This window comes from Caretta caretta, chromosome 2 (genome assembly GCF_965140235.1).
Source record: "Caretta caretta isolate rCarCar2 chromosome 2, rCarCar1.hap1, whole genome shotgun sequence".
Taxonomy (NCBI): Eukaryota; Metazoa; Chordata; order Testudines; family Cheloniidae; genus Caretta; species Caretta caretta.
Genome location: NC_134207.1, coordinates 224,893,131 through 224,918,544, shown reverse-complemented (window position 1 = coordinate 224,918,544; position 25,414 = coordinate 224,893,131). Strand labels below are relative to the sequence as shown.

At 43.2% G+C, this 25,414-nt stretch overlaps 2 protein-coding genes across 6 annotated transcripts in view; one reads left to right on the top strand and one right to left on the bottom strand.

The window, feature by feature from the left end:
- KRIT1 (KRIT1 ankyrin repeat containing) overlaps positions 1 to 6,296 on the bottom strand; it is a 41,474-nt gene extending 35,178 nt beyond the window's left edge. The window contains exon 1 of the mRNA XM_048838133.2: positions 6,180 to 6,296. The gene's annotated coding sequence lies outside the window, so the exon portion shown is untranslated. The remainder of the gene's footprint in view (positions 1 to 6,179) is intronic.
- A 102-nt stretch (positions 6,297 to 6,398) lies between these two features.
- The window catches only part of ANKIB1 (ankyrin repeat and IBR domain containing 1), a 169,272-nt gene continuing 150,256 nt past the window's right edge, over positions 6,399 to 25,414 (top strand). For 3 of the 5 annotated variants that reach the window (XM_048838130.2, XM_048838131.2, XM_048838127.2), the window contains exon 1: positions 6,399 to 6,713. The gene's annotated coding sequence lies outside the window, so the exon portion shown is untranslated. Of the gene's footprint in view, positions 6,714 to 6,921; positions 7,045 to 24,055; positions 24,478 to 25,414 lie in introns of those variants that run through there. The other 2 variants (XM_048838128.2, XM_048838129.2) reach the window with 2 other exon arrangements.

Below are 25,414 nucleotides of genomic sequence, written 5' to 3'. Positions count from 1 at the left end.
AGTAATATCTTTTATTGGACAAACTTCTGTTCATGAGAGAGAAAAGCTTTTGAGCTTACATGGAGCTCTTCTTCAGGTCTGGGAAAAGTACTTTGAGTGCCACAGCTAAGTTGAAACAGATTGTAAATAGTTACATATTTCAGTGGACAATTCAAGGTGAAATGGCCTGTTAACTCCTCTCCAATCATGGAGGTGGGGCAGGGAAGGGACAAAAGACCTTAACTTCCTCACAGATTTCCACCACAACGTCAAGAACTACCACCCATGGGCGATGCGTAGCATAGGCTGGGGAAGGCTGCGACTCCCCAAACAGCTCCCTGTAGCTCCACCCATGTTCCGCCCCAAAGCACCCTCCTGCTTGCCGCTAGTTGCCCTCAAGCGGGAGGGGCAAGACAGGCCAGGGGCTAGCCTCCCATGCCTGTGGTTCACCCACTGCACATGCTATCACCCATCCATTAAACTCCCTCTGGAATTCTCCAACATTAGCATCAATTTCTTTGATGCCAGGATCAGCTTCAACAAGGGAATCCTACAGCAGACAGCTATAAACAAGAAACCTACAGATTACCACACCTACCTTCATAGATCCAGTAACCACCCCAACCACACCAAGAAATCTGTTATTTACAGTCAGATACTCAGGGCATGGCTGCACTTGCGAGTTACAGCACAATAAAGGAGCCCCGGGCGCATTAGCTCACTACCCGTCCACACTGGCAAGGCACGTAGAGCGCTCTGACTCCGTGGCTACAGTGCTGCTGGTACTCCGCCTCGGCAAGTGGAATAACATTTTGTGAGCCCCTGCTGGAGTGCCGCAGTGCCAGTGTGAACCCCCTGGTCCTATAGTGCGCTCTGATTGGCCTCCAGAAGTGTCCAACAATGCCTGTGCTAGCCAGTCTGGTCATCACTTTGAACTCTACTGCCCTGCCCTCAGGTGACCAACTGTCAGACCTGCCCTTTAAATTCTCTGGGAATTTTGAAAATCCCCTTCCTGTTTGCTCAGCCAGGCGTGGAGTGCTCTCAGCGAATCTTTCCAGGCGACCATGCCTCCACACGCCAGGCAAGCCACAGTATGGAGCAATGGTGAGGTGCTGGACCTCATCAGTTGTTTGGGGGAAGGACGCTGTCCAGTCCCAGCTGTGCTCCAGCCGCAGGAATTATGATACCTTTGGGCAGATATCAAGGGACGTGATGGAAAGGGGTCATGACCAGGACGCTCTATAGTGCAGGGTTAAAGTGAAGGAGCTGTGGAATGCCTACCGCAAAGCCCGTGAGACAAACACCTGTTCCGGTGTGACCTGCCGTTTCTACAAATTGTGTTACAATAACAATGTGGCTGGTGAATCTTGCCCATATGTTCAGGGTTTAGCTGATCGCCATATTTGGGGTCGGGAAGGAATTTTCCTCCAGGGCAGATTGGTAGAGACCCTGGAGGTTTTTCGCCTTCCTCTGTAGCATGGGGCATGGGTCACTTGCTGGAGGATTCTATGCTCCTTGAAGTCTTTAAACCACAATTTGAGGACTTCAATAGCTCAGACATTGGTGAGGTTTTTCGCAGGAGTGGGTGGGTGAGATTTTGTGGCCTGCGTTGTGCAGGAGGTCAGACTAGATGATCATAATGGTCCACTCTGACCTTAGTATCTATGAATCTACGAATCTACAAAGAGCTAGACGCGATACTTGGAAGCGACCCCACCTCCACTCCGAGTACCACCATGGACACTTCAGAGCCCAGTTCAACAAGGCGGGAGGAGGAGGAGGAGGAAAGCGGAAGCAAGGGTCCTGAGGCGGCGGAAGACACCCCGGAATCCCTAGATGCATGCAGCCAGGAGCTGTTCTCAAGCCAGGAGGAAGGTAGCCAGTCGCAGAGGCCAGTACTTGGGGAAGGACAAAAACCAGAGGAGGTTCCCGGTAAGTGGCTTCTATTTCGGGAAGGAAGTTATTTGGTGCGGGCTCTTGGGGTGAGGAGGGTTAGGACTGCATGCATGCCTAGATGTGGAATAAGGTGTTGATGTGCTCGCTCACATCATGGTAATCGGCCTCAGTGATCTCTTCAAAGGCTTCATCCGGAACTTGGGCAATGCGCTTGCACAGGTTTCTCGGGAGAGCCAGTGTTCCTTCTCCCAGTAAGACTAACTTGTCCATGCCACTGTGCCGTGAAGGGCGGGGGGGACCATTGCTGCACACAGGCAAGCTGCATATGGGCCAGGGTGGAATCCGCATTGCAGTAGAAGACCCTCCCTTGTTTCCCACGTCACCCTCAGCAGGTGGGACGAACTTCCAGGACGAACTCTTGTGGAAAATGTGGGGACAGTGTTCAGTATAGGGGCCCCCTGCCGCTGTTGGCTCTTCCCAAGGCACAGAAACCCAGAGGACAGTATAGCCGTGAAACAATCAGTCATACTTATGCTGTGCTTACTCACCATTTTGGGGCTCCTGTGGGTTATGTATGCTTGGTTTGGGATGAGCAAATTATGCTATTGTGTAGACTGTGCTTGCCCTTAAGTACGGGGGAATCATTGCTCTGTCTGGTGTCAACAATGCTGCCTCTGTTAAGTGTTGCATTTTGCCTTTACAGATGCAACCTTGAGATCTCAGCCGTCTGTGTTATCACTGGCCGAAAGACTCCAAAGAATCAGAAAGAGGCCATGTAGAAGCAAGGAAGACATGTTGCATGAAGTAATGCAGCATTCAAGTAATAAAAATGGAAAAGTGCAGAAGAGATGGGACAGTGAAAGGAGGATCCGCCAGCAGAATGAGGAGAGCTGGCACAAAAGTGTGGTGCTCTGGCAGCAAAGCATGGATCGGCTGATAAGCATAATGGAGCACCAAGTGGACTCGATCCAGGCACTCGTAGCCATGCAAGCAGAGCACTACCGTGCCCGCCCCTGCAGCCCTTGTCCCAAAATTCTTTCCCTTGTGCCCCCATGCCACCTCCAACCCACTTTCCCCAACATCCGGGTTCTTACTGCCACCAGCTGCCTCCTACACCTGTAGCTTCTCTACCCAGCCCTGAAAACTACAACCCTTACCCTCTGCACTCAACCCCCATCACCATGCAGTATAGCCATCCTGAAGTGCAGCACTCATTGCACAGCAGTCCAGACAGGAAGGCTGAGTATAACAACAGGACATATGCAAATCTGTGATTGTACCATTCCCCACCCCACCCCCTTGCCCTTTCTGTTCCCCAAGAAGTTGTTTCTTTTCAATAAATGGATTTTTTGCCTTTGAAAACATTCTTTATTATTGCATAAAGTAAAAGATACCCTAGCCCAGGAAAGAAACATGCACTGCAAGTCAGCGTAGCAAACACAGATTCCTACTAACATTGGAACCACTACAATTCACTCCTGTGCAGGGCACCAGACATTACTGGTGGTTTTCAACCTCAAATTGCTCCCTCAAGTCATCCCTAATCCTTGCAGCCCCGCGCTGGGCTCCTCTAATAGCCCTGCTATCTGGCTGTTCAAATTCAGCCTTCAGGTGTTGAACCTCCGAGTTCCATGCCTGAGTGAATCTTTCACCCTTCCCTTCACAAACGTTATGGAGGGTACAGCACGTGGATATAACCGTGGGGATGCTTTTATCGGCAGGTCCAGCTTCCCATATGGAGAACGCCAGCGGCCCTTTAAACAGCCAAAAGCACACTCCACAGTCATTCTGCACTGGCTTAGCCTGTTGTTGAACCACTCCTTGCTGCTGTCAAGGCTCCCTGTGTAGGGTTTCATGAGCCACGGCATTAAAGGGTAAGCGGGGTCTCCAAGGATCACAATGGGCATTTCGACTTCCCCTACGGTGATCTTCTGGTCTGGGAAAAAAGTCCCAGCTTGCAGCTTCCTGACAGGCCAGCGTTCCGAAAGATGTGTGCATCATGCACCTTTCCGGGCCAGCCTGCGTTAATGTCAATGAAATGCCCACGGTGATCCACAAGCACCTGGAGAACCATCGAGAATACCCCTTCCGATTAAAGTACTCGGAGGCTAGGTGGGCTGGTGCCAGAATCGGAATATGCATGCCATCTATCGGGGGGGCGCAAAAGGGACAGCTTCCCTGGGGCTCAGCAATTTAAAAGGCAGCGGGCAGAGCCCCGGGCTTGTTAAATCACCACCAGAGCCCCAGGCGGCGCAGGCCAGGCAGCAGTGAAGGGTTGGCTGGGGGAGTCTAGCCTGCACCCCTTCCAACCGAGGCGCCCCCCCACCCTTCCGGGAGCCCAGAACCACTCCACCACCCCACCTTACCCAGGACCCCACCCGTCCTGCGTACTGGTAAGTCCTTTAAGTTACTTTCACCCCTGTCTAGTAAGTAAAGAGGTCCCCAAACTGTGGGGCATACCCGCCCTAGGGAGGTGCGGCGGAGGCCAAGGCCAGCCCCAAAAGGAAGCGGGGGAAGGAGCGCCACCCAGCTCCACTCCTGGCCCTGGCAGCCAGCCTTGCTCCCGGGGCCCCAGCCTTGGTCCCCTTACCCCTGTCCATGTCCCTCCCCCACGAGCTATGGCCCTGCTCCTGGGCCCAGGGGGGAGGGGGCAGGAGCGGGGAGAGGTACAGATAGGAGTAAGGGGAGGTGCAACCTTGAAAAGTTTAGGGACCACTGAAGTAAGGAATGCATTATTCACTATTTTCTAACATAAACAATGTAAAAGTTAAGAATTTGAATAAGAATTTGAATAAATGGAAGTTAAGCTTAATTGCTTAAATAAAGGTCTATTGATATAGCATATCTTCCTGGTTAGCAAAAAGAAGGACCAACTTTAGTGCAAAGGCTACATTTAGTTGCAAATCAACATGTTGTAAGGGTTACTAACCAATGAGAAACAACCCTTAGGAAGATAACTAAAAAGTACAAATGCAAAACAAGATTAAAATTGATGACTGAAGTCAATCAAGGCATGCTGATTTAACTCATGATTAAAATCAGCGATTTAAATTGCTTTGATTTGTTTTCTAGTGAAGGTCTTTTGACCCTTCCCAATCACCTCCCATCCTTTCTTTGTAATGAAGTCTTTGCTTTAGTAGTCTGCCAAAAGAAGAAAAAGAACCAAGGTTTCACCTCAGAGCTGCTGGCTTCTCCTGAGATGTGAATAGTAGGTGAAGGAAGTAGTACATACTATATTACTCTACAGAGTTCCCTCCCAAGCCTTACTTCTAGGTTTTAGCTTCAAAAATATAATTTTAATACACACACATCCCTCTGACTTGACTTGTGTCAGAGAAACTCCTTTCATTTGTATTTACAATGGGTTTGGGCATCCTTTTGGGTACAAACAACTACATACATTCGTCATTATCTTTTCCATCAACAAACCCATCATTTCTGAGACAAGGAGATGGGAGCAGAATACATCACTTCCTGCTCTTTCAGAGCTCAGTGTTGCACACACTGCCCCATAGGTTAACCAGAGATAATCTGCACACAGCGATTAGTTCAGGGCCAGATTCTGCAAACATTTAGCGAAGGAAGTATTTCTTACTGACGTGAGCAGCCCCACTGAAGATAATGGATCTACATATGTGAGTAAGGGTTCTACAGCTACTGCGGGAGCGCTCAACAGAAAAACCATTAAGTGGAGATCTCTATAACACAGCACAGGTAGCGTCTGGTGTGTCTGCCTGTCACAAGCGAGTGGGGTCGTTGAATTGAAGGAAAATTTAACTCCGCGCAGAACTGAGATGAGCGATTGTTTCAGTGAGAGCGCGAACAGCAGAGCAAACTCCACCCCCCACACCTGAAGGGGCAGAGACGCACACCGAGAAACCCCACCCCAGGCCCTTCCAGGCTCCCCTGGGCGAGACGAGGCTGAGCACGAGCGAGCCCGCTCTAAAAGCTGTCCCGGGGAAGAGGTCTGTGGGGAGGGGGGGCCTAGGTGGGGAAACCTCTCCGATACCCCGGAAGGCAAAGGCGCGGCAGGGACACTCCAACCCCGTCCCCTCTCTCTCCAGCTCGGGCGGGGAGACGGCCCCCAAACTTTTTCTGGCCTGTTGATCTCTGCCCCTCCTCAAAGCTGAGACAGGAGCTGATGCTCGTTGGCTGCAGCCGCGGTGGGGCCAGAATGGGGGGCTCGGGCCCCCTCTCACCAGGTCGGTTCTCCCCATAGAGAACAGGGCGCTGCTTGTTTAGCGGCTCAGGGCGGAGCTGGCGGGCGGCCCCGGCCCGAGTTCGGCTCTGTCCGCCTCTCTTACCGGGTGGCGTCTGGACTCGCCTCCTCCTGGGAGGCCGGGACGCATCCTCCAGCGCGTCGCGCGGCTCCTAACCCGCCTCTGCTCCGCACGGGCACAGACCGAGCCGGCCCCGCCCCACTCCCTCCCCCTGGGCCGGCAGATCCGCTTCCCGTCCGGGCGCCGCTGGCCCCGGCTGCTGTCAATGAATTTCCGGGTCGCCGGCCTGAGCTGCTGCTGCTGCTGCTGCTGTTGCGGCGGCTGGCGTCGGCCGCTGGCCACGAGCTGAGCGGGACTGGGCTGCAGGCCGGGCCGGCGCGTGCGGCGCGCGGAGTGGGAGGGAGGCAGGCCCAGCCCGGGCTGAGGGGGAGCCGCGCCGCTGAACAAGGGCAGCGACCGAGCGTCCGCTGTAGAGCCCGGCCAGATCCTACTCCCCGCCCCGGACGCGGCCAGACCCCGCTCCTCGCCTCAGCCAGCGCTTCTCTCGGGGCCTGGGGGCAGATGGAGGTGCTGGATGTGGGGAGAAGAAGCGGAGGGGAGAGACCCTCTGAGGAGCCGGTGAGTGACCCGCTGTGCCGGGGGCGTTCCCCTTCGGGCACGGCCCCGGTGCCGCCTGAGTGCCGGGAGGCGCGGGGAGTCCGCTCCCTCTCGGGTGGTGCAATGGAGGGGGGAGCGAAGAGCAAAGGCGCCGCAGACAGATAACAGCCGCCGCCTCCTCCGCATGTCTGCAGCCCTTGGCATCCCCGGGGGTGGGGCAGCAAACAGGAGCCAAATGCTGAATGCAGCAGGGCAGTGGAGATTTGCTGAGGAGCCCAGTGCAGAGGAGAGAGGAGGCGGCTCTAGGGATGTCTCGGTTTTTGCGGCCACCAAAACAAAGGAGATTGGAAAGGTAGTATGTGCGCCTATATATACTGTACACGTAGTGCTTATTAAACATTACTCTCTGGGACCAAGAAATACCGAGTTAGGCTAATTATTAACTGGTCTGAGACCAGCGCTATTTTGAAGAACCTAATGTAAATTATTTTGGTGAAGCCTTAACTGTAGGAGGCTCAAGAGACATCTCAGCTGTTTAAGGCATGTGTGTCAGACTATGGACAACAGAAGGTGTGGGCATTATATAATATGCATCCATCAAAATTTGTTGCTTATGAGGAATCCATTGCACTTCCCATTATGACTTTTCACGTCGAGTTTAGTCGCTTGTAATTCATGAGACAGTAAAGGGTTGGCAATGTGTGTTGGATTGTTTATTTGGAAACTTCTTGGATAAAGAAGTGAGGTCGTTCAGTTTTTCCTCTGTTGAATGGTATATGTAGGTATCACTTACCAGTTTCTGTTTTTCTGGGTGCTGTGAACTGTGAATTCCTTGAGACTATTAAGAAGACAAGAATGGAAATATAAATGGTAGTTTTGTTGTACCCACAGAATTGTAAGAAACTTGAATTGTCATGGCCCAGTATCAGTTCCTTGGTTTAAAAACAAACATTTGCATTGACTTTAAGAAGACTTTAGGAAATCTTTACAAAAGAGGAATATTATAATAGGAGAGAGTTTTTGAGACTCGTGCAGCTATAATTATAGTTATCCTTTTGATATATATCCTATTTTCAGGATGTATAGCTTTGTTTATAACCATCTCTCTAGGTTGAAATTGAGCATTCAGAGTTTCAGATTGGAATTTTTTTCCATTACAAAACTGAGCCCTGATCCTGTAAAGTTACTCATGTGCATAAGTGCTTGTAGGAGCCCTTGATTTGCATTTAATTCATAAATTCAAACCTCCTTATTTGAAAGTGTGTGGATTTTTTTTTTTTAAATAAAGTAGAACCATACTAATTGATGTTTGCTGAGTCACCCCTCCCCCCCCAATCAAGGATACAGAATCACAAAATGCCCTTTGTTCACTTTTGAAAGTGTAGTTTGGTTTGAAATGAGGTTTAGATACTGCAACTGAATGTAAATGAGTGAACCCCCTGCATCCATGCAGAGCACCATTGGCTTCAGCAGGTCTCCATGTGAGCGCTGGAGTGAGACTTTTTTTGGTTGTTACTGGCTGTGCAGATTAATGAAGTAGAACTAATGAGATTCTCTTCTAGTATATATATTGGTTTTCCTTGGTGTGTCTGTGTGTTTTTAAATCTTAGTGCATTACTCTGAGGATGTAGTCTTTCTTAGGTATTTGAGGAAAAAGTAGTAAGTGTTCTCTCTCTCTGAAAGACGATATTGCTACCTGTAAACAAGAAATATTTTCCAACTAAAAATTTTAGGGACTTACATAGCCTGTTCATTTGGGGTTCATGTACAGCCGCTGACCGTATACAGAGAGACTGAGATAACATAATTCAAAGCAGGACTTTCTGAGCATGGAAAGAGCAAGCAGCATGAGGAGAGGAGGAGACTCTATAGCAGAGTCTTCTGGAATCTTATCCTAAACCTTTCTGTGCTCCTGTACTAGAACAATTTGTTCTCACACCTATGATGTGTCAAGGAGTTGGAATTTAGGAAGTTAATGTTGCTTTAAATAGCTTACTTAGTTGTAAATTGAAATTAGTATATCAAATGTTTCAGACCTAATTGTAAATTAAAATGTTTAAAATATCTGAAGTAATATGTAAAACAGAGGACTTGGCAATTAACTCATTTGTTGCCACCCTCTTGCATATAGTGTCAAAAACCGTGCATCATGAATAAAGACTCTTAATACAATATTCACTAATATGGTCAGAATTACAGATTGGTAAACAGGATCCAGTGAGACTACTGGTAGTAATTGTTATGCCTGATAGTAGTTAAATAAAAATAAAAAATTTGCAAATTCAGGACCTGCAGTCGTAAGTCACTTGTTTTGCCTGTAAAGTTCTGTGCGTGCACACTGTCGCACACATGATTTCTTTCTGAGGAACATGCAACTTTATTGACGCAGCAAACTTAAAAAAAAGTCAGATTTAAAATGTACTCAATAACCTTCCTTTAGGTATTAGCCATTTTTTAATGGGGAAATTTTTAAAAAAAAATTGTTTATTTAGAACCTAGTGTACTTCTCTTTATTTGCTCTTTATTATGTGAGGCAGTTTAACAATGTTTGATTTAATCTATCCTTGCTGATTCTTCACCCAAATAATTATCTGCAGCAACACCATTTTCTCCTCCTCTGTTGTGGAGGTCCGTCGATTGCCTTTTGCATTGGTCAGTAGTATAGCGATATGAGCATGTTTTTCGTGATTTGGTAAGTTTGTGTGATTGTTGGATAGTTGACCTGGGACCACTGACAGTTACCTTTACCTATCTTTCTTGGTACTTTCAAGATTTCAGCTGCCCTATGCTAAAGTCAGTATAGATATGTTGTAACCTTATAACACTTTCTAGACAGCGTGTGACTTCCTGTTGAGGGACTGATTGGCTATGTGAGACAGAGGGTCATGAATTCAAGTGGGGGAATAAGCAGATGGTGATTAATTCTACAGCAAATATATTATTATACAACAAAGATAAAGAACAAGGAAAGATACATATTATGCTTTTTGGAGTTTTCCATTAGGCTGTGGTTTAGGTAATGTTCAGACTGACACAAAATGATCAAGAATTCTTAGTGTTTCAAATTTCTGAATGCTGCCTGATAGCCTCTAACTTTCCAAATATTGTATGGGATCTGGCCACACTGCTCCGCTGGAATTCTTTGAAATTGTAAATGTAAGTATCATTAATGTTGCAAGACTTTAAATGAAAATAAATACTAAGACCTATGCTTTTCTTTAGAAATTTTATTTAATAAAAATTACTAGACTACTTTAGTAGCACTATTATTTTTATTTCAAATGGATCTGCTGGCATCGTCTTTCTTTGTTTCTCATTCTCTGTGGGTATATCAGCCTGTCATCACTATAGTGTCAGAGGAGTAGACTTTGAATTTTTCTGCTTTACATTATTAATGTGTAAAGTTCAAAGTGTGTGGAGTGCTTTAGCTAAATAAGATGTGTCCCAGCCCTAAGATGCTTTCAGTCAAATAAGACAAAATGTGGTGTGAGGAAGAAGGGATAAACACACCTCACTCACTTAGCTTGTAAGTAGTGACATACATACATCTTGTTAATATCATGACCTTTTAAATTCCCTTTTTATCCTTCATTTCTGCCCATCTGTCCCCAGTCTTCCCTCTGTACTCCTAACAATGCTTTCCTTTCCCACTTCCTGATTCCCTTGATCCCATCATAGACCTTGAGTTGGGTGTGAGTTACATCACAAAAGGATTAAAAGAAAAAATAGTTTACCAAGTCAAGAAAAAACTGAAGTCCTAAGTGCCAATGTCAACAGATGGTCTGGTGGGATCCTTATCCTTTCCAGCATTCTATTACAGTGTTAACACTCTCATTATTTGGAAATAACTTTGAAAAGTTTTAAAAAAAATAATGGGTTTTTCAAATATTATATATAAACTAAAGATACCCAATCCTCACCTGAATAAAACCATATCAGAACATCTCTAGGTAAACTTTTTGTCAAATACGGAGTCTATGTTTAGAATTAAAGGAAAGGAAAATCACTAATTTGGGATGTTGATCTCAACATTGAATTTTCTCCTGTTTTGTGTTAAACTGTAATACTACTTAAAGTAGCCTTTTGTTGTAATCTTATTTCATTTTGCGTTGAACAAAGACCTAAACTGTAAGACTGAGAAATTCTTTCAGAATTTTGAAGGATGATCACAGTAAGAAAATATAGTAACAACTGATAATGGGTTATAGTGCTGTAATAGATGTATCTTTGATTAATGCCTAGTTCTTAATAATCTCTTCAAGCATCTACTTCAGCTGAGCAGCTGCATGGCAACATTATATCTGTACAGTTCTCTTAGAATTTGTGATTGATCCTAAATTGACAGGGATGACAGACCTTTGTTCATGGTATTATATAACTGTGTTGTTAACATATAAACACTATACCTCTTGGTGGTGGTTTTAAAAAAACCCCATTACGCTTGCAGAGACCTGCTTATCCCTGTATCAGGACTGAGATGCAGATTTTGGTCTCATAATTAAGTTTATCTAGGGATATGCTTACGACTATCCGTCAGTGCTTATACACTGCACACTTTAATCATAAAGTCAGTTGAAGATGTATTACATTAAAGTAGTGTATAACAGATTATTGTAAATTAGATTTAAAATACAGATTAAAAAAAAAAGGCAGTTCATGCATTGGCTCTATGAGTGTACTTTGTTGGATTATTCCCTCTTACAAAGGAGCTGTTTAGTTTTTAATATCTGTCTGGTATACTTGAAGAATTTTTGTTATATAATGTGCTGAACTAAATTTGCATCAATACTGGAAGTAATTTGGTTTTCCTGTTATGGCATCTTTACAGCATTCTAGGGTTTCCAGCTATATTTCTTTCTGTAACCAACTCAAGAATTCCAATTTTTCAAATGTTCAGCTTTGTGGTGCCTCTCTTTGTTGTGAAAAGAATACCCCCAAAATCATACTGTACATTATTCCAATTTCACATTTGGAACTGTGCATCTCTGACAGGGTTCCAGCCCAGAGCATGCTCTAATTGGTTCAGTTGTCCGGAGCCACTATCCAAGTTCTGATACATCCCTTCATATGTGAAAAATGTTTCCTTCTGACCTCAGTGGCCGCTTTGAACGTTCCTGTTCCCAAATCTCCTTTACCCTTTAGGGCAGGGGTGGGGAAACTTTTTGGCCCGAGGGCCACATCTGGGTATAGAAATTATATGACGGGCCATGAATGCTCACGAAATTGGTGTTGGGGTGCGGGAGGGGGTTCTGGGCTGGGGCAGGGGGTTGGGGTATGGGGAGGGGGTGAGGGCTCCAGCTGGGGATGCAGGCTCTGGGGTGGGGCTGGGGATGAGGGGTTTGGGGTGTAAGAGGGTGCTCTGCGCTGGGACCGAAGGGCTCTGAGGGCAGGAGGATGATAGGGCTGGGGTAGGGGGTTGGTGCGTGGGGCAGTGGCTCAGGAATGCAGGCTCTGGGGGAGGCTTACCTCAAGCGGCTCCTGGAAGCAGCGGCATGTCCCTTCTCCAGCTCCTATGCGGAGGCGCAGCCAGGAGACTCTGCTCTGCAGGCTACCCCGTCCTCAGGTGCTGCCCCTGCAGCTCCCATTGTCTGCGATTCTTGGCCAATGGGAGCTGTGGGGGTGGTGCTTGGGGTGGGGGCAGCCTGCAGAGCAGAGCCCCCTGGCTGCCCCATATGCATAGGAGCCGGAGGAGGGACATGCTGCTGCTTCTGGAAGCCGCGTAGAGCTGCCCCCGATTGTGCTTCCAAGCTGGAGTTCGAGGGCCGGATTAAAATGGCTCGTGGGGTGGATCAGGACCGTGGGCCGTAGTTTGCCCATCCCTGCTTTAGGGACTGCTTCTGTTTTTTTTTTTGGTTCATTCCCATTATATGGTTAGCCCCTCCACAGTTTGGGAGTGTTTCCATCTTATTTCCTGAATATGTGCCTCATGAACCTTTTTCTGGTCATCTAATTCTTTCCAAAAAGATGGCATCTGTACCTGCAGTTTGTAAAACTGACAGCAACATGGTTCTTGTTGCCAGCTTTTCACTGGCCTTTCAGGTCCCTTGAATCAAGTTCTTTTTTTTTTTTTGGCATCCCCCATTTAGGAGCTCTATTGTCATTTAGGGAAGCTTGTAGGACTCCCCCTTCTGCCCCTTGAGTGGTCTGATGTAGTTCCTTTAACAAATTATTTAAGGTCCCCAAGCTTTTGACATCAGGGAATTTCCCCTAGGTATCAGGAAGTTTAAAACCCATGGCCAACCCCTCACCTTTAAGTTTACACACTGGGTATGTTTCCTTGATTACCCCATACTTGTCTGTTCCTATAGACTGTTTCTTCCGCGTAGCTACAGTCCTTCACCCACAGTCCAGTTTTTTAACAGGGATCACCTTTATATGTGCTCTACTTTCCCACAACCAAAACAGATTGCCTGTTAGGCTTTACTCTTTCTTGCCCCAGACTGGGTCCAAATAGTCTTTTGTTTAGACTTTGCAGTACCCTGGGCCCCCTCCATTGCATGACAGAGTATCTTTACAGTATTAGTCTCGTCCTCCCCAATTTTCTTAGTGCACTGCAAGACCATATATGTCTTAGTCATTGTTCATATGGGGCAGACCCATCTTACATGCCCCTCCTGCTCACAGTCAGTGCACACAATTGGCAGGATCCCAAACTGCCTTCCCTTTTTATGTCTACAGTGGCTGATCCTTTCTAGTCACTTGATCTCCTCTGTGTTGTGGCTGCTGCTTGGGCATTTCCCAAAACAGGAGATGGAGCTCCCAGGGTTGCTGCTACCACTCTATATGCCATCTTAGGGGGGTGAATATCTCACAGCTGAGGAAGGGGTCTGTGCCTTTTCTGCTCAATCATTGCTCCTTGATGGGATGGGGATCTGATCATCTCATTGCTGGTACCAGTTGTGAGAGGGTGCCATCTGAGAGCACACCCTCTTACGCCACAGCACCCTGCGCTCAGGTTCCTCCTGATTCTCCCAATAGTTTATCCACAGCTATATCTCTTTAAAGTATTAGCCTCCTTCTTGGGGGTCTAATTTATCAAGTCTTTATACAGTATTGTCTCCCTTGGCCCTTTAGGCCCAAACCCATTCCTTTTGGGGCTTTCCAGTCACACTTGCAGGACACTCTGTTCCTTCCTCGTGCTTTAAGGGAATCCACAGTTCTTGTTCTTGGGCTTTGCTGCAGGCAGACTTTCTCCTGCCATGTGCCTCTCCAGGCTGTCTGTCTTCTCTCTTTCTTCTGGCTCTCTAGAGGCTTCTGTTTTTATCTCCCCAAAATTCATGATTTTAGTTACATGACTTTGACTTTGATTGTTTACTCCACTTGGGGAGGTGAGCTAAGTGTGTTACAGGCGGGGCTTAATCTTCACCATTTAAAAGGCCAGTCACTCTGTGACAATGATTTAAAATGTCACCAAGATATCAAATATGCATCCATAAGAATATACAGTTTTATGTGTATGAGTGTACTGGGAGTCATATGTGAAGGTAATTGATAATTTTATATAAACAGGTTTAAAATTAATGTATTTAAAACAAATAATGGAACAATATTTAACCTCTTTCAACCCCCTCCAGAATTGGGACAACTATGCAGCAGGAAGGCATATCTACATATACCAATTCTGTATGTCTTAATGAGATAAAAAAAGACTCTAATGCAAAGGCCACATTCATCACAGCATGTGGAATGAAGACTTTTTTCATTGTAGCCAAATAGTGCATTCTCCTTATAGAAAATGTACATTTTAAACTGGAGTTAACCTAGCACTTACTTTATTGTAAATTTGCTGTTAAAAATATAATGACATAGATATTTCCAAGTCTGCATGGTTATATGTGTAGCCCTTACATTTGCTGGAGTACCCTGGATTCTGCCAGTCATAATTCTGATGCCAGTCATAATTGCTGATGACAGTTAAAAATGTAGATCATAAACCATCCAGAGTTTAACATTCTGGAGGTAACATATAGCTCTTGTTGGTGAAAAGAAATATGGACACAAGGACGATCCACAAGAATTTACTCTTTAAAAGTCAGTTTATTTTGTAATATTTACAATTCTTGATTTTTAGTAGCGTCCAGAAATTTTACTTTTAACGGGTTCCAGCAGTGATATATGTTTGAAAGACCCAAAGAATTTTAAGTGAACTTGAACTGTTGGAGTCAAAGATAGTAGCTGGTCATGGCTTACTCTTTCCTTTAAGCAATCTGAAAGAAGCATCAGGACTCATCCACGTGACTTCGTAAAAAATAGGTAAGGACCTTCAAGGATGAAAGGAGCTGTACTTCTGTTTCAGTTCTAACTGACTTACCCAACAAATAAGTCATTCCAAAAATCTATTTTGTAGAGAGTTTCTAGGACAAAGCAAATAGAAACCTCTCAGTTTTAACCTGATTAGTAGTTGATCTAGAACTTTTAATTCAAAAATACCAGATACAAATACAGCTGAACCGCTGTTTTACTAAATAAATAGGAATTTAGGAGTCCATAAAATCAAAAAGTTCATAAAATTGAACATCTTAAAATTATAGTGGATACGGTGCATAAGTTGTGTATGGTGCACTAGGTCACTTTCTTGTCCTTCAAGCCACTGCAGAGCTATTTCCATTGGACTGAAGGCATTGTCATGTCAAGGGATGTCTATTTGTTCTTCATTGGTGCCACTTTTGTTATATGCTTTATTTATTTTTGTGTCAGGAAAAAAAGGTTTGTGTAAGTGGTCATTCATAAGACTGATGTTGGTTAATCAAGCTTATGTTGTAAATAGAAATCGCTAACTACCACCTAAAGTTCTCTAAGGCTGAACTAGAATATTGTGAAAGTGTCCCATTCAAGAAATATTCTTTTGGATAGGAGATGGCTTCCTAGGTGTTTTTAAGGGCCTGATCCTAAGTCCGTTGAAGTCAGTGGGAGTCTTTCCATTAATTTCTATGACTTTGCTTCAGACCTTAAGAGATTAGAACAACTATGAATATTGCCACATTCAGAATAGAGTGCTTCTGCAATGGAGGCAGGAGTACAAGGCAGTTTCCCTGCTGTTATCTCCTGCTGCTCCATTTATATGGTGCCCCAGTCTCAAGGGACCAGTTGGAAAAAGAGTGGGGGAAAAGGCACAACTCGAAACAGAAGAAGTTCGTTTGTTGGGGTTTTTTATTTTATTTTTTACAACCAGTACATAAGGCTAGGTATGTCATCAGTCACATGCAGATGGGACCTCAGAGTCCCCCAAGAGCAGTCTTGTGTTTCCCTATGGAGTCCATCCTATAGGTTAGGAACCATCATACTAATAAGAGAAATTAGAGGTGGTAGATGCTCATTCTTCATTGACATTAATGGGAAAAGTTTTGAACTTGAATGTTAACTTAAGTTGTCTTTTTATCTATGTATATATCTTCAGTGTAAATGTAGTTTTCTTTTGATGTGTATATTATTGACAGATAATGTCAAGGAATTTCAGATGAAGGCAACCTACAAAATTAGCTTCCTTGGGAAATGGTGAAATTCTGATTTATTTTTTTTTCCCAGCACTTCTGTAGCTGTAGTCCACTTGGACTGGACTGTTATCCCAGATCATCCTTCCTCTCATCCTTCAGCCTGAAACTAACAATAATTACATGGAGGAAAAAAAGTTAATATAATGCTAAGGTCATACGGTTAATCCCACAGAAGTCTGGAAATGCCAAAATTAAAGTTGATGTGCAAGATTTTGAAAGTGTTTCCATGTGCATATGCATTATGATAGCATATTTAATCTCCCATTCATATGCAAATACATTATTTTAACCAATCATAGGTATATATATGTGTAGCATCGTGTAATGTTTTAATTCTTGGGTACTTTAATTTTGTCCTAATTATATGGACTGCTACGTTTAAGATATATTTTATAAATTTGTATCAATGCCCCTTTAGTATACATTTGAAACAAATATGCCTCATAACAGTAATTTATTATGTAAAATTTTCACATGCTGTTTCTTGGGGAAACACTTAGCATTGTATTAAATATGTATATAATAGTTTATTGCTTGAATATTTATTTTATGTAGAAGTGTATCTGATCTCTTTTTTTTAATGTAATACCTTGAAAATGTCTTAAACTTAATTTCTCTGCGTAGGTGATGTACTATTCTTAAAATATTAAACTTTAATTTCACCCAAGAATTTGACAATTTATGCATATACAATAATTATTTGAAAGTTATGTAAATTTAAAACTAAAAGTAAGTTGAAAACTAAATTTTCCCATACTGCAACCTGAAAATATTTTTCCAGGTGCTGAGTATTTAAGGGACTACTATCAGCAACTAGAAAAATCACATTTTTATGAAAACTTGGTACTTACTGTAATTACAAGTAGGCCCTGTGGTCCCAGTCCTGTAAAGAGATGCATTCAAGTAGACTGTTTTTCCTGCATGTAGCCCCATTGAACTCAAATGGCCTTCAAGTGGATACAAAAGTCTTGTCTGCGTGCAGCTGTTTGTAGAAGAGAGGCCAAATATTACAATAACTGAAATAATTTAGTGGGGGGAAAAACATAATCCTTGTATTTTTCAGTGTAATTTCCCAATACAGTAAGCCAGTTGTTTTCTCAACAGAAGAGAACCTTCTTTGTACAGATATGTGGAGGAGCAAAAAAACCTTTTGGGAACCCACAATTTTTTAATAAGAACTTAAAAACCAAAAAGTAAAAACAGGATACCATATAAAGGGTGTTCTGTCAGAAACTTGAATTTTTACTGCATTAAATAATACTAATAGTGTATTTATTAATGAAGCACACTGATAGTGACAAAAGTATTGACAGAGTTCATATTATAAATCAATCTTAGAAAAATTATCATGACAGTTTACCAAACGGGAGACAATCTATTTTCCTGCCTTTTATTAGGATGATAGAGAAAAACACTAATCTTAGTTTCTGGCATCCAAGTAAAGTATTATCACAGACAACTGTGAGTAGGATATTGCAAGGCAATTGTACTTTAATCATAAAATCTTATCTGTATTGATATTGAAAACTTAACTATTTCTCTCTGATGTGCTTCTGTTGTATACTAAGTACATTTTTTCTTTGTGCTTCATAGACTGCTTCTGATATAGAATCATAGGACTGGAAGGGACCATGAGAGGTCATCTGTCCAGTCCCCTGCACTCATGGCAGGACTAAGTATTATCTAGACCAGGGGATGGGCAAACTACAGCCCGCGGGCTGGATCCGGCCCATCAGGGCTTTGTGTCTGGCCCGTGGGACTGCCAGCACCGTGGGCCCCGCGCCGCTCGCAGAAGCGGCAGACACTATGTCCCTGCGACCTCTGGGGGAGCCAGGGCAGAGGGCACCGTATACTGCCGTCACCTGTGGGTACCTCCCCCGAAGCTCCCAATTGTTCCTGGCCAATGGGAGCTTCGGGGGAGGTACCCACAGGCAATGGCCGTGTGCGGAGCCCTTTGCTCCCCCTCCCCCAGGGGCCACAGGGACGTGGTGCTGGCCGCTTCCGGGAGCAGTGTGGGGCCAGGGCAGGCAGGGAGCCTGTCTTAGCCCCACTGTGTGCTGCTGCCACCCCAGAGCCACTCCAGGTAAGCGGCGCCGGGCCAGAGCCTGCATTCTGAACCCCTCCTGCGCCCCAACCCCCTGCCCTGAGCCCCCTCGTAAACCCCGCATCCCTCCTACCCCGTAACCCCCTGCCCTGAGCCCCCCCCCCCCACTCCTTCCCGCACCCCAACCCCTTGGACCCTGCATGCAATATCCCAACCAAATGTGGACCTTGGGCCAAAAAGTTTGCCCACCCCAGATCTAGTCCATCCCTGTCAGGTGTTTGTCTAACCTGCTCTTAAAAATCTCCAGTGATGGAGATTCCACAGCCTCCCTAGGCAATTTATTCCAGTGCTTGACCACCCTGACAGTTAGGAAGAGTTAGTACAAAGAGTACTTATACAATAATAAAAGATGCCATATGTAGGTCCTGTGTACTTACTCAGTTGCACGGTAAGACCAAATTATGTTGCAACTTTTTATTCTTGTCCCCATGAAATATTCTTCATTCCCATCCCCCACAAACAGCCACAGCTCTGGCACATGGTTGAAAATGCTAATTGACATAAAATGTGTTTAATTTATAGCATGATTGTTTCTGAGGATAAGTATTTTTTTCCTCTGTGCTCTCTAGGTGGCTCCCAGACTCCTTCCTGCTTAGCTACATGGAACAGTGCAGGAAGCATACATTAAATCAATTGGCCTTTTCTTTATGGAGAAAGCTGCAGACCAAGAGGCAGTTGCGGGAAGGTCCCAAAAGGGCAGTGTGTTAGAAAATTAATGTCTTGTGCCTGGCTCCATCAAAACAGCAAATTTCATGGCATCTTGGACCAGATGCCAAGTTATATAGCTGCTAAACTGTGAAGACTACAGGGGCCCTAACAGAGATAAACGGGGCAGGTAACATCTTAGAGCTATCATTTCATGCTTTCTGCAAATGCAGGCAGATGATACTGCTTTAGTTAACATTGTTTCATGTGTTCAAGGTTTTCTCTGTTACCATAATGGCTAGGAATGTTTTTTTTAAATGAAAGTTCAGATTTTGGAGCAGAGCTATGCAGCATATTTCTGACCCCAGAATACATAGGGCCCCATTGTTTTGAGAAACAATCTGTATGACAATATTTGAGCAACACTATGTATTTGTAATGTCGTGTGGAGATACTCTAGGCTTACACAGAATTAGGAGGCTAATGTTATTTATTAAAAGAACTCCACTAATTTGCTACATGCTATAACAGCTTGTATAGTAGAGTAACTTCCACCAGTGCTGATTACAATAGTATGGTAACCTGTAAGGTTTACCAGTAATTAAAGATTTCATTGTATTGCAGATGTAAAAGGTGACATAATTTTAGTTGCATGTTCAACCTTAACTTTGGCATTTCCTGATGAGTACATAAGCATGTACCCTTAATATTATATGAACATTGCTTTTTGCATTCAGTTTTCCGTTTTTTTAAACAGAAGTGGGCAGGGATGAGAATATTCCTCAACTGGAGCCATTTCACCGTAAGTCAATAGGACCTCACTGCCCATACCTTAGTGCATGGCTACATGGGAAACTTTCAAAGCGCTGCCACGGGAGCGCTCCCACAGCATCACTTTGAAGTGCGAGTGTGGTTGCCTGCGAGCGCTGGGAGAGAGCTTTCCCAGCGCTCCTGGTAATCCACCTCCATGAGGGGATTAGCTCAGAGCGCTGGGAGCCTGTCCACACTAGTGCTTTAAAGCACTCAGATTTACTGCACTCGGGGGTGATTTTTCACACCCCTGAGCCAGCAAGTTAGAGCGCTATAAAATGTAAGTGTAGACAATCCCTAAGGCTTCCTGAGTTTCCTTAATCTTTATTTGGCAGCTTGAATATTAAAATACTAGATCTTGTAAGTTCACATTTATTTACCAGCTGGTTAATCATCATTAAGTTACCTGGAAGTAGCTAAATTTATCCTTATTAAGAAACTGTCTTATTAAAGTAGAACTTCAGAGTTACGAACACCAGAGTTACGAACTGACCATACCTCATACACCTCATTTGAAACTGAAAGTACACAATCAGGCAGCAGCAGAGACCTCTGCTCCCCCCCCACCCTCCTGCCCCCCAAAAGGCAAATACAGTACAGTGTTAAACATAAACTCCAAAAAAGGGAAAGCAGCATTTTTCTTCTACATAATGAATTTTCAAAGCTGTATTAAGTTAATGTTCAGTTGTAAACTTTTGAAAACAGCCATAACATTTTGTTCAGAGTTACGAACAACCTCCATTTGTAACTGAGGTTCTACTGTAATATTTAATCTGATTTAAAAATATTCATTACCATTTACTATCATTAGGCTAAATTCTTTTCCTAGAAGATGTCCCAATAAAGCAGCCATTCCCGGATAAGTAGAGAATACACTATAGTTTTATCCTTTGTATATATCTTTTTTTTTGGGGCACATGCTATATATAGGGCTGCAGTGGATTTTAGAGTGAAGGGCAGTAGCAAACTAGCACACAGTATATTATACAACAGTGGGGTGTTGAGGACTGGGAAGCTTTGGGTATGTCTATACTACAAATGCTACATTGGTACTGCTGCGGTGCTGCAGGTATGCTGCAGTAGTATAGATAGTTGCTACAGTGACGGAAGAGATTTTTCTGTCAGTAGTAAATCTGCCCTCTTAAGAGGCGATAGCATTATTGACAGAAGAAATCCTCCACCGACCTAATGGTGTTCATACTGGGGCTGATGTCCACTTAACTAGGGGTTTGTTTACCGGGCAAAAAAAAACTTGTGGCCGTGAGTCTCAAAGCCCAGGTCCATAGTCCTGGACTCTGATGCTCACTGCTGCAGGGTTTTTTGTCATGCAGACATACTCTATGTGTCTCAGGGGTATGAATTTTTCACTCCTCTGAGCAATGTAGCTAGTTTGACTCTACTTTTAGATGTAGCTCAGACCTTTGTATAATGACACCAGCACACACCCCTTCTGTGAAATGTATCATGTGCTCTTTAATATAACTGTACAGTTCAGTCTTTGTTTTTAAGTATTTGCTGGAAAATTCCATCTAATTCAAGATTTGAATTAGTGGTTTCAGTGCAACTAGGTATTGTGAAGCAAGTATTTATAGCACTGATTCATTTTCTTTGGTGCACTGATAGTATTACATGTAGTATATTCTCTCTAGGCTTGGCAACATTTTTTTTATATCATTTTGATGGATAATATTGGTTTTAAGCATTTTAATTTTTTTTATCAATTTAAATTTTCACAGTTGTGGAAAATTATGGAGTGAGGGTTAGACACAAATTATTTAATGGCAATAGATGCTGAGATTCAAAAAGTTAAAGCTTTATAACCATTAAAGCACAAATTGTCACCATCACATGTCAAAATATATGCAGTAAATACCCTTAAACTCTAAGTTCTCAGCAACATTTTTCTTACTAATCTGTAAATTTCAATTATTAATAGAAATATTTTTCATCAGTTTGCACGCATATGGAGAAATCAACGTTTACTAATAAATTTAATCCTTCCAAACCTGTTGCTTTGTAGAGAGAGACAATGTTTTAAAAAGCATGAAATCCAAATAGCTCTTCTCCAGCTTCCATTCTTTCTGCATTGGTAGATACTGATGATTTGTCATGCCTCTTGAGGTCATAAAGCAAAACAAATTTGGATCATAGAATCATAGAATATCAGGGTTGGAAGGGACCTTAGGAGGTCATCTAGACCAACCCCCTGCTCAAAGCAGGACCAATCCCCAACTAAATTATCCTATCCATGACTAGAACCTTCTTGTGTGTTGGCTTTTGGCAAATCCACAAGATCATAGTGCCTCATAAGGAATTCATTCAGTGAACTTGTGTTCCTATCTGTAAACTATGCAGTGTTGTCGTAGCCGTGTTGGTCCCAGTATATTAGAGGGGTAGTGTGTGTGTGTTATTGGACCAACTTCTGTTGGTGAGAGAAGACAAGCTATTGAGCTTATACAGAGCTCTTCTTCAGGGATGGGTAATCTGTATAATAGTATTTACAATGTTACAATTGAGTAAAAAGCTGAAGCTATTTGACTTGAATGGAGAGGACTTGATATTTAGCTATATGAGACGTAAGTTTAGCCCAGCTGAGAACTGGGTTCTGTCAAATGCACAAAGTAACTGAAAATGGGAAAGTAACATTTTCTTATCTTTTAATTATAACATTAGGTGTTCCTTGTAACACTAAAGTGAATTTGAGACAGAGATGTTGTTTTTGTAGTTGACAATGTCCTATTAGGTTCCTTAAGTTGTTTTTAAAATACATATTGAAATTTGCCTAAAATCTGTGTTAACTTTAACGTTTTTTCGTATTGATCTTAATGGGGAATGACTGTTCTTATTCCTTTAACTTGTTTGCTGTAAGAAAAGTGGTAGCCTGCAAAGAATAAGTTTAGCGAGACCTACAGCCATAAAAGCAGGACTTCAAAAGTTAAGGAATAATTTAAAAATATTCATATTTTAGTTTATTTATCTCCTTGTAGAGTGCTTCCTAGGAAAACAGGAGTGTTAAGTTTTGAGACAAACCCAAATATCTCTGATTTCATGGGATTGATTACTTTATATCATAGTTTGATTTTTAGCAGTAAATATAGCCAGTGCTATATTTGGAAATCTAAAGGAGCTAATGACTGTTGATATTTCTCTATAAAAAGGGAGTGGGTCACTGCTGATTCAAGCTGGTCCAAAAAAAGAGTACTCATTCTGAAAACGTTAATACAAACTTTGAAGAAGAAAGCTGCGAAAGTCTACTTAACTGGGCCCACCCTCATTGTATTTGAACACCCTAAAATACATTCCTATCAAACTGCTTTATGAAAAAGGAAAAATAGTTGACCTCCTAGGTCAGTTCTTACTTTGGATTGCGTATAAATAATTTCCTCCAAGTGCTGTCATTGATCAGTGGCTATAAGGCTTTTTGGCTGATTCAGACCTAACGGTGTGATCAGTTGTGGCATACCAAGGTCTAAAGCAGCCTGTCCTTCATAGAGAAAACCTTGGTTAACCTATCATCATGTCAGTTTAAAAAGGAGCCTGACTGTGCAGCTGCTACTTGTGAGCATATCCCATTGAACAATTACAATTTTCCTTCATGTGCAGCAGCTGCATAATCAAGACCACAGTCCCTGTAATTCAGAAGCCATTTCCAATAAACTTAACTTTGTAGCACTACTTTGGGTCAAGATTCTTGTTTTTTTGTTAACTGAAGCAATTGTATTCAAATTCTGTCACTTGGGAACTTGAAAGGAATGAGCACCATCTAATACTTGTGGTGATGGGCATTATGCACTGCTGTTTGATTTTTTTTTTCATTTTTGTCTTGAAAAGAAAATGTCTGAGAGCTTTGGGTGGGGCCAGTGGCTATTCTGTAAAGAAGCTCCAATTAATGGTTTGGGTGTTTTCCTCTATTATGTAGATTTCATAAAAGGAAAAATGGGCAAGCCTTTGCATGAGTGAATTGAGTCAGTGTTAAATCAAAGATTTCCAGAACAGCCAGCCTCTAGAATATGTGAACATTCTTTTCAGTTTCACTCCGTTCCAGTCAAAGCATATTCTGACACTCTAGTTTTATATTTTTAAAAAAGCAAACAGCATCCTGAAATGGATTTGAGGGATTGCAGTTTACTTAATCTTTTTGTTTTGAAGCATGTTCTTTTATTAAAGTAAATTCTTGGTTATGCCAGTTGTTTGAACTTATGGATATTGGAGTCTCTGATATGAACAGCTAAATTAATAGGATTTTTCTTAACATCAGTGGGAAATAACATTCCCCCTCTGTACATTTAAAAAAAAAATTTGTATTGCAGTAGCAGTACAACATTGCTGGCAGCGAAACATGGACGCTGACGAAGACAGAGGAGCAGCAACTCTCTGTCATGGAGAGGGTGATGGAAAGAATTATTCTGGGAATTTCAATCCGTGACTGAGTCCCCAGTGAAGTGATCAGACAGCAGAGTGGAGTGCAGGACATTGCTGAGAGCAGGCATAGTAAAATGCGATGGGCTGGACATATAGCAAGGCTCACTGACAACTGATGGACTGCAGCTGTTGCCGAGTGGTACGCACAGGAACTGAAACAACCATTTGGCTGACCTCCTAAGAGATGGAAAGATTTTACTGTGAAAAGACATGGCCGCACATGGAGAAGGAAGGCCAGGATACGAGAAGAATGGAAGACTTAATGTGATCGGCGCAATCTATACGAGGGCTGAAGAACTGATTGATCAAGGTGATTGTAGTAGCATCTAAAAGCCCCAATTGGAACATGGATCCCAGTATGTTAGGCACAGTACAAGTGTGTAGAATGATATGGGGCCAGATTTTTAAAGGTATTTAAGTGCATTAGGAGATTTTCATAAGTGCTAGGTACCTAGCCCCCTTGGCAGCTAAGCACTTATGAAAATCCCACTATGCACCTGTCTGCATCTTTAATTGTCTAAAGACCCTTACAATCTGGCCAATAGTCTCTACACCTAAGCACTTAATCTGTTGTAAAATATGATGCAGCAAGCGGATGTGACCACAGTAGTACAGAAAGAGATGAAGGTATGCAATTGGAGGTTGAGGTTATCTTACTTGGGTTCAAAGATTCTAGAGTGCAAGTGAATGGGAGTCCATGCAGCATAGGCTTAATTTTTAACGCCTTAATTTGATTTTCATGTTAAACTGTAGTATTTCAAAATAAAGTCTGAAAAGGAGAGTAGCTCCTGTCCAGTATATTTAAAACTGTGAAATCAGTTGTGACGATTTGGGGAGTGAGTCTGTAGATTCTGTTCTGGTTGATGCTATGTTTTTCCTCATGATATTGCTGTGTTTTTGAATACCTCAGTGTCCATATTGAATTTACCATGGGCTGTCTGTGCCTGTAGCATGTGCCCACCAAACTAATAAGAATGGCAATTAGTTACCTTAAACAACTGTAATTTGACTGAGTCATAGAAGGATGTAGTATTCTAAGGAGGCTGGACCTGGGACACGGCACTTCTTTCAGCTTGCCTGTAGAGGGCTGGTGAAGTGTAGCTGTAGGATAAATATGAAATTAAAGAATTAGAGTTAGCTTAAATACACGTGTGTGTGTGTGTGTCTGTAGAAACTAGTGAGGTGAAATGTTTTCAATGTGTAACTTTTATCTGACGACAGGCTTTTTGGTCAAATTCAAAGATTCT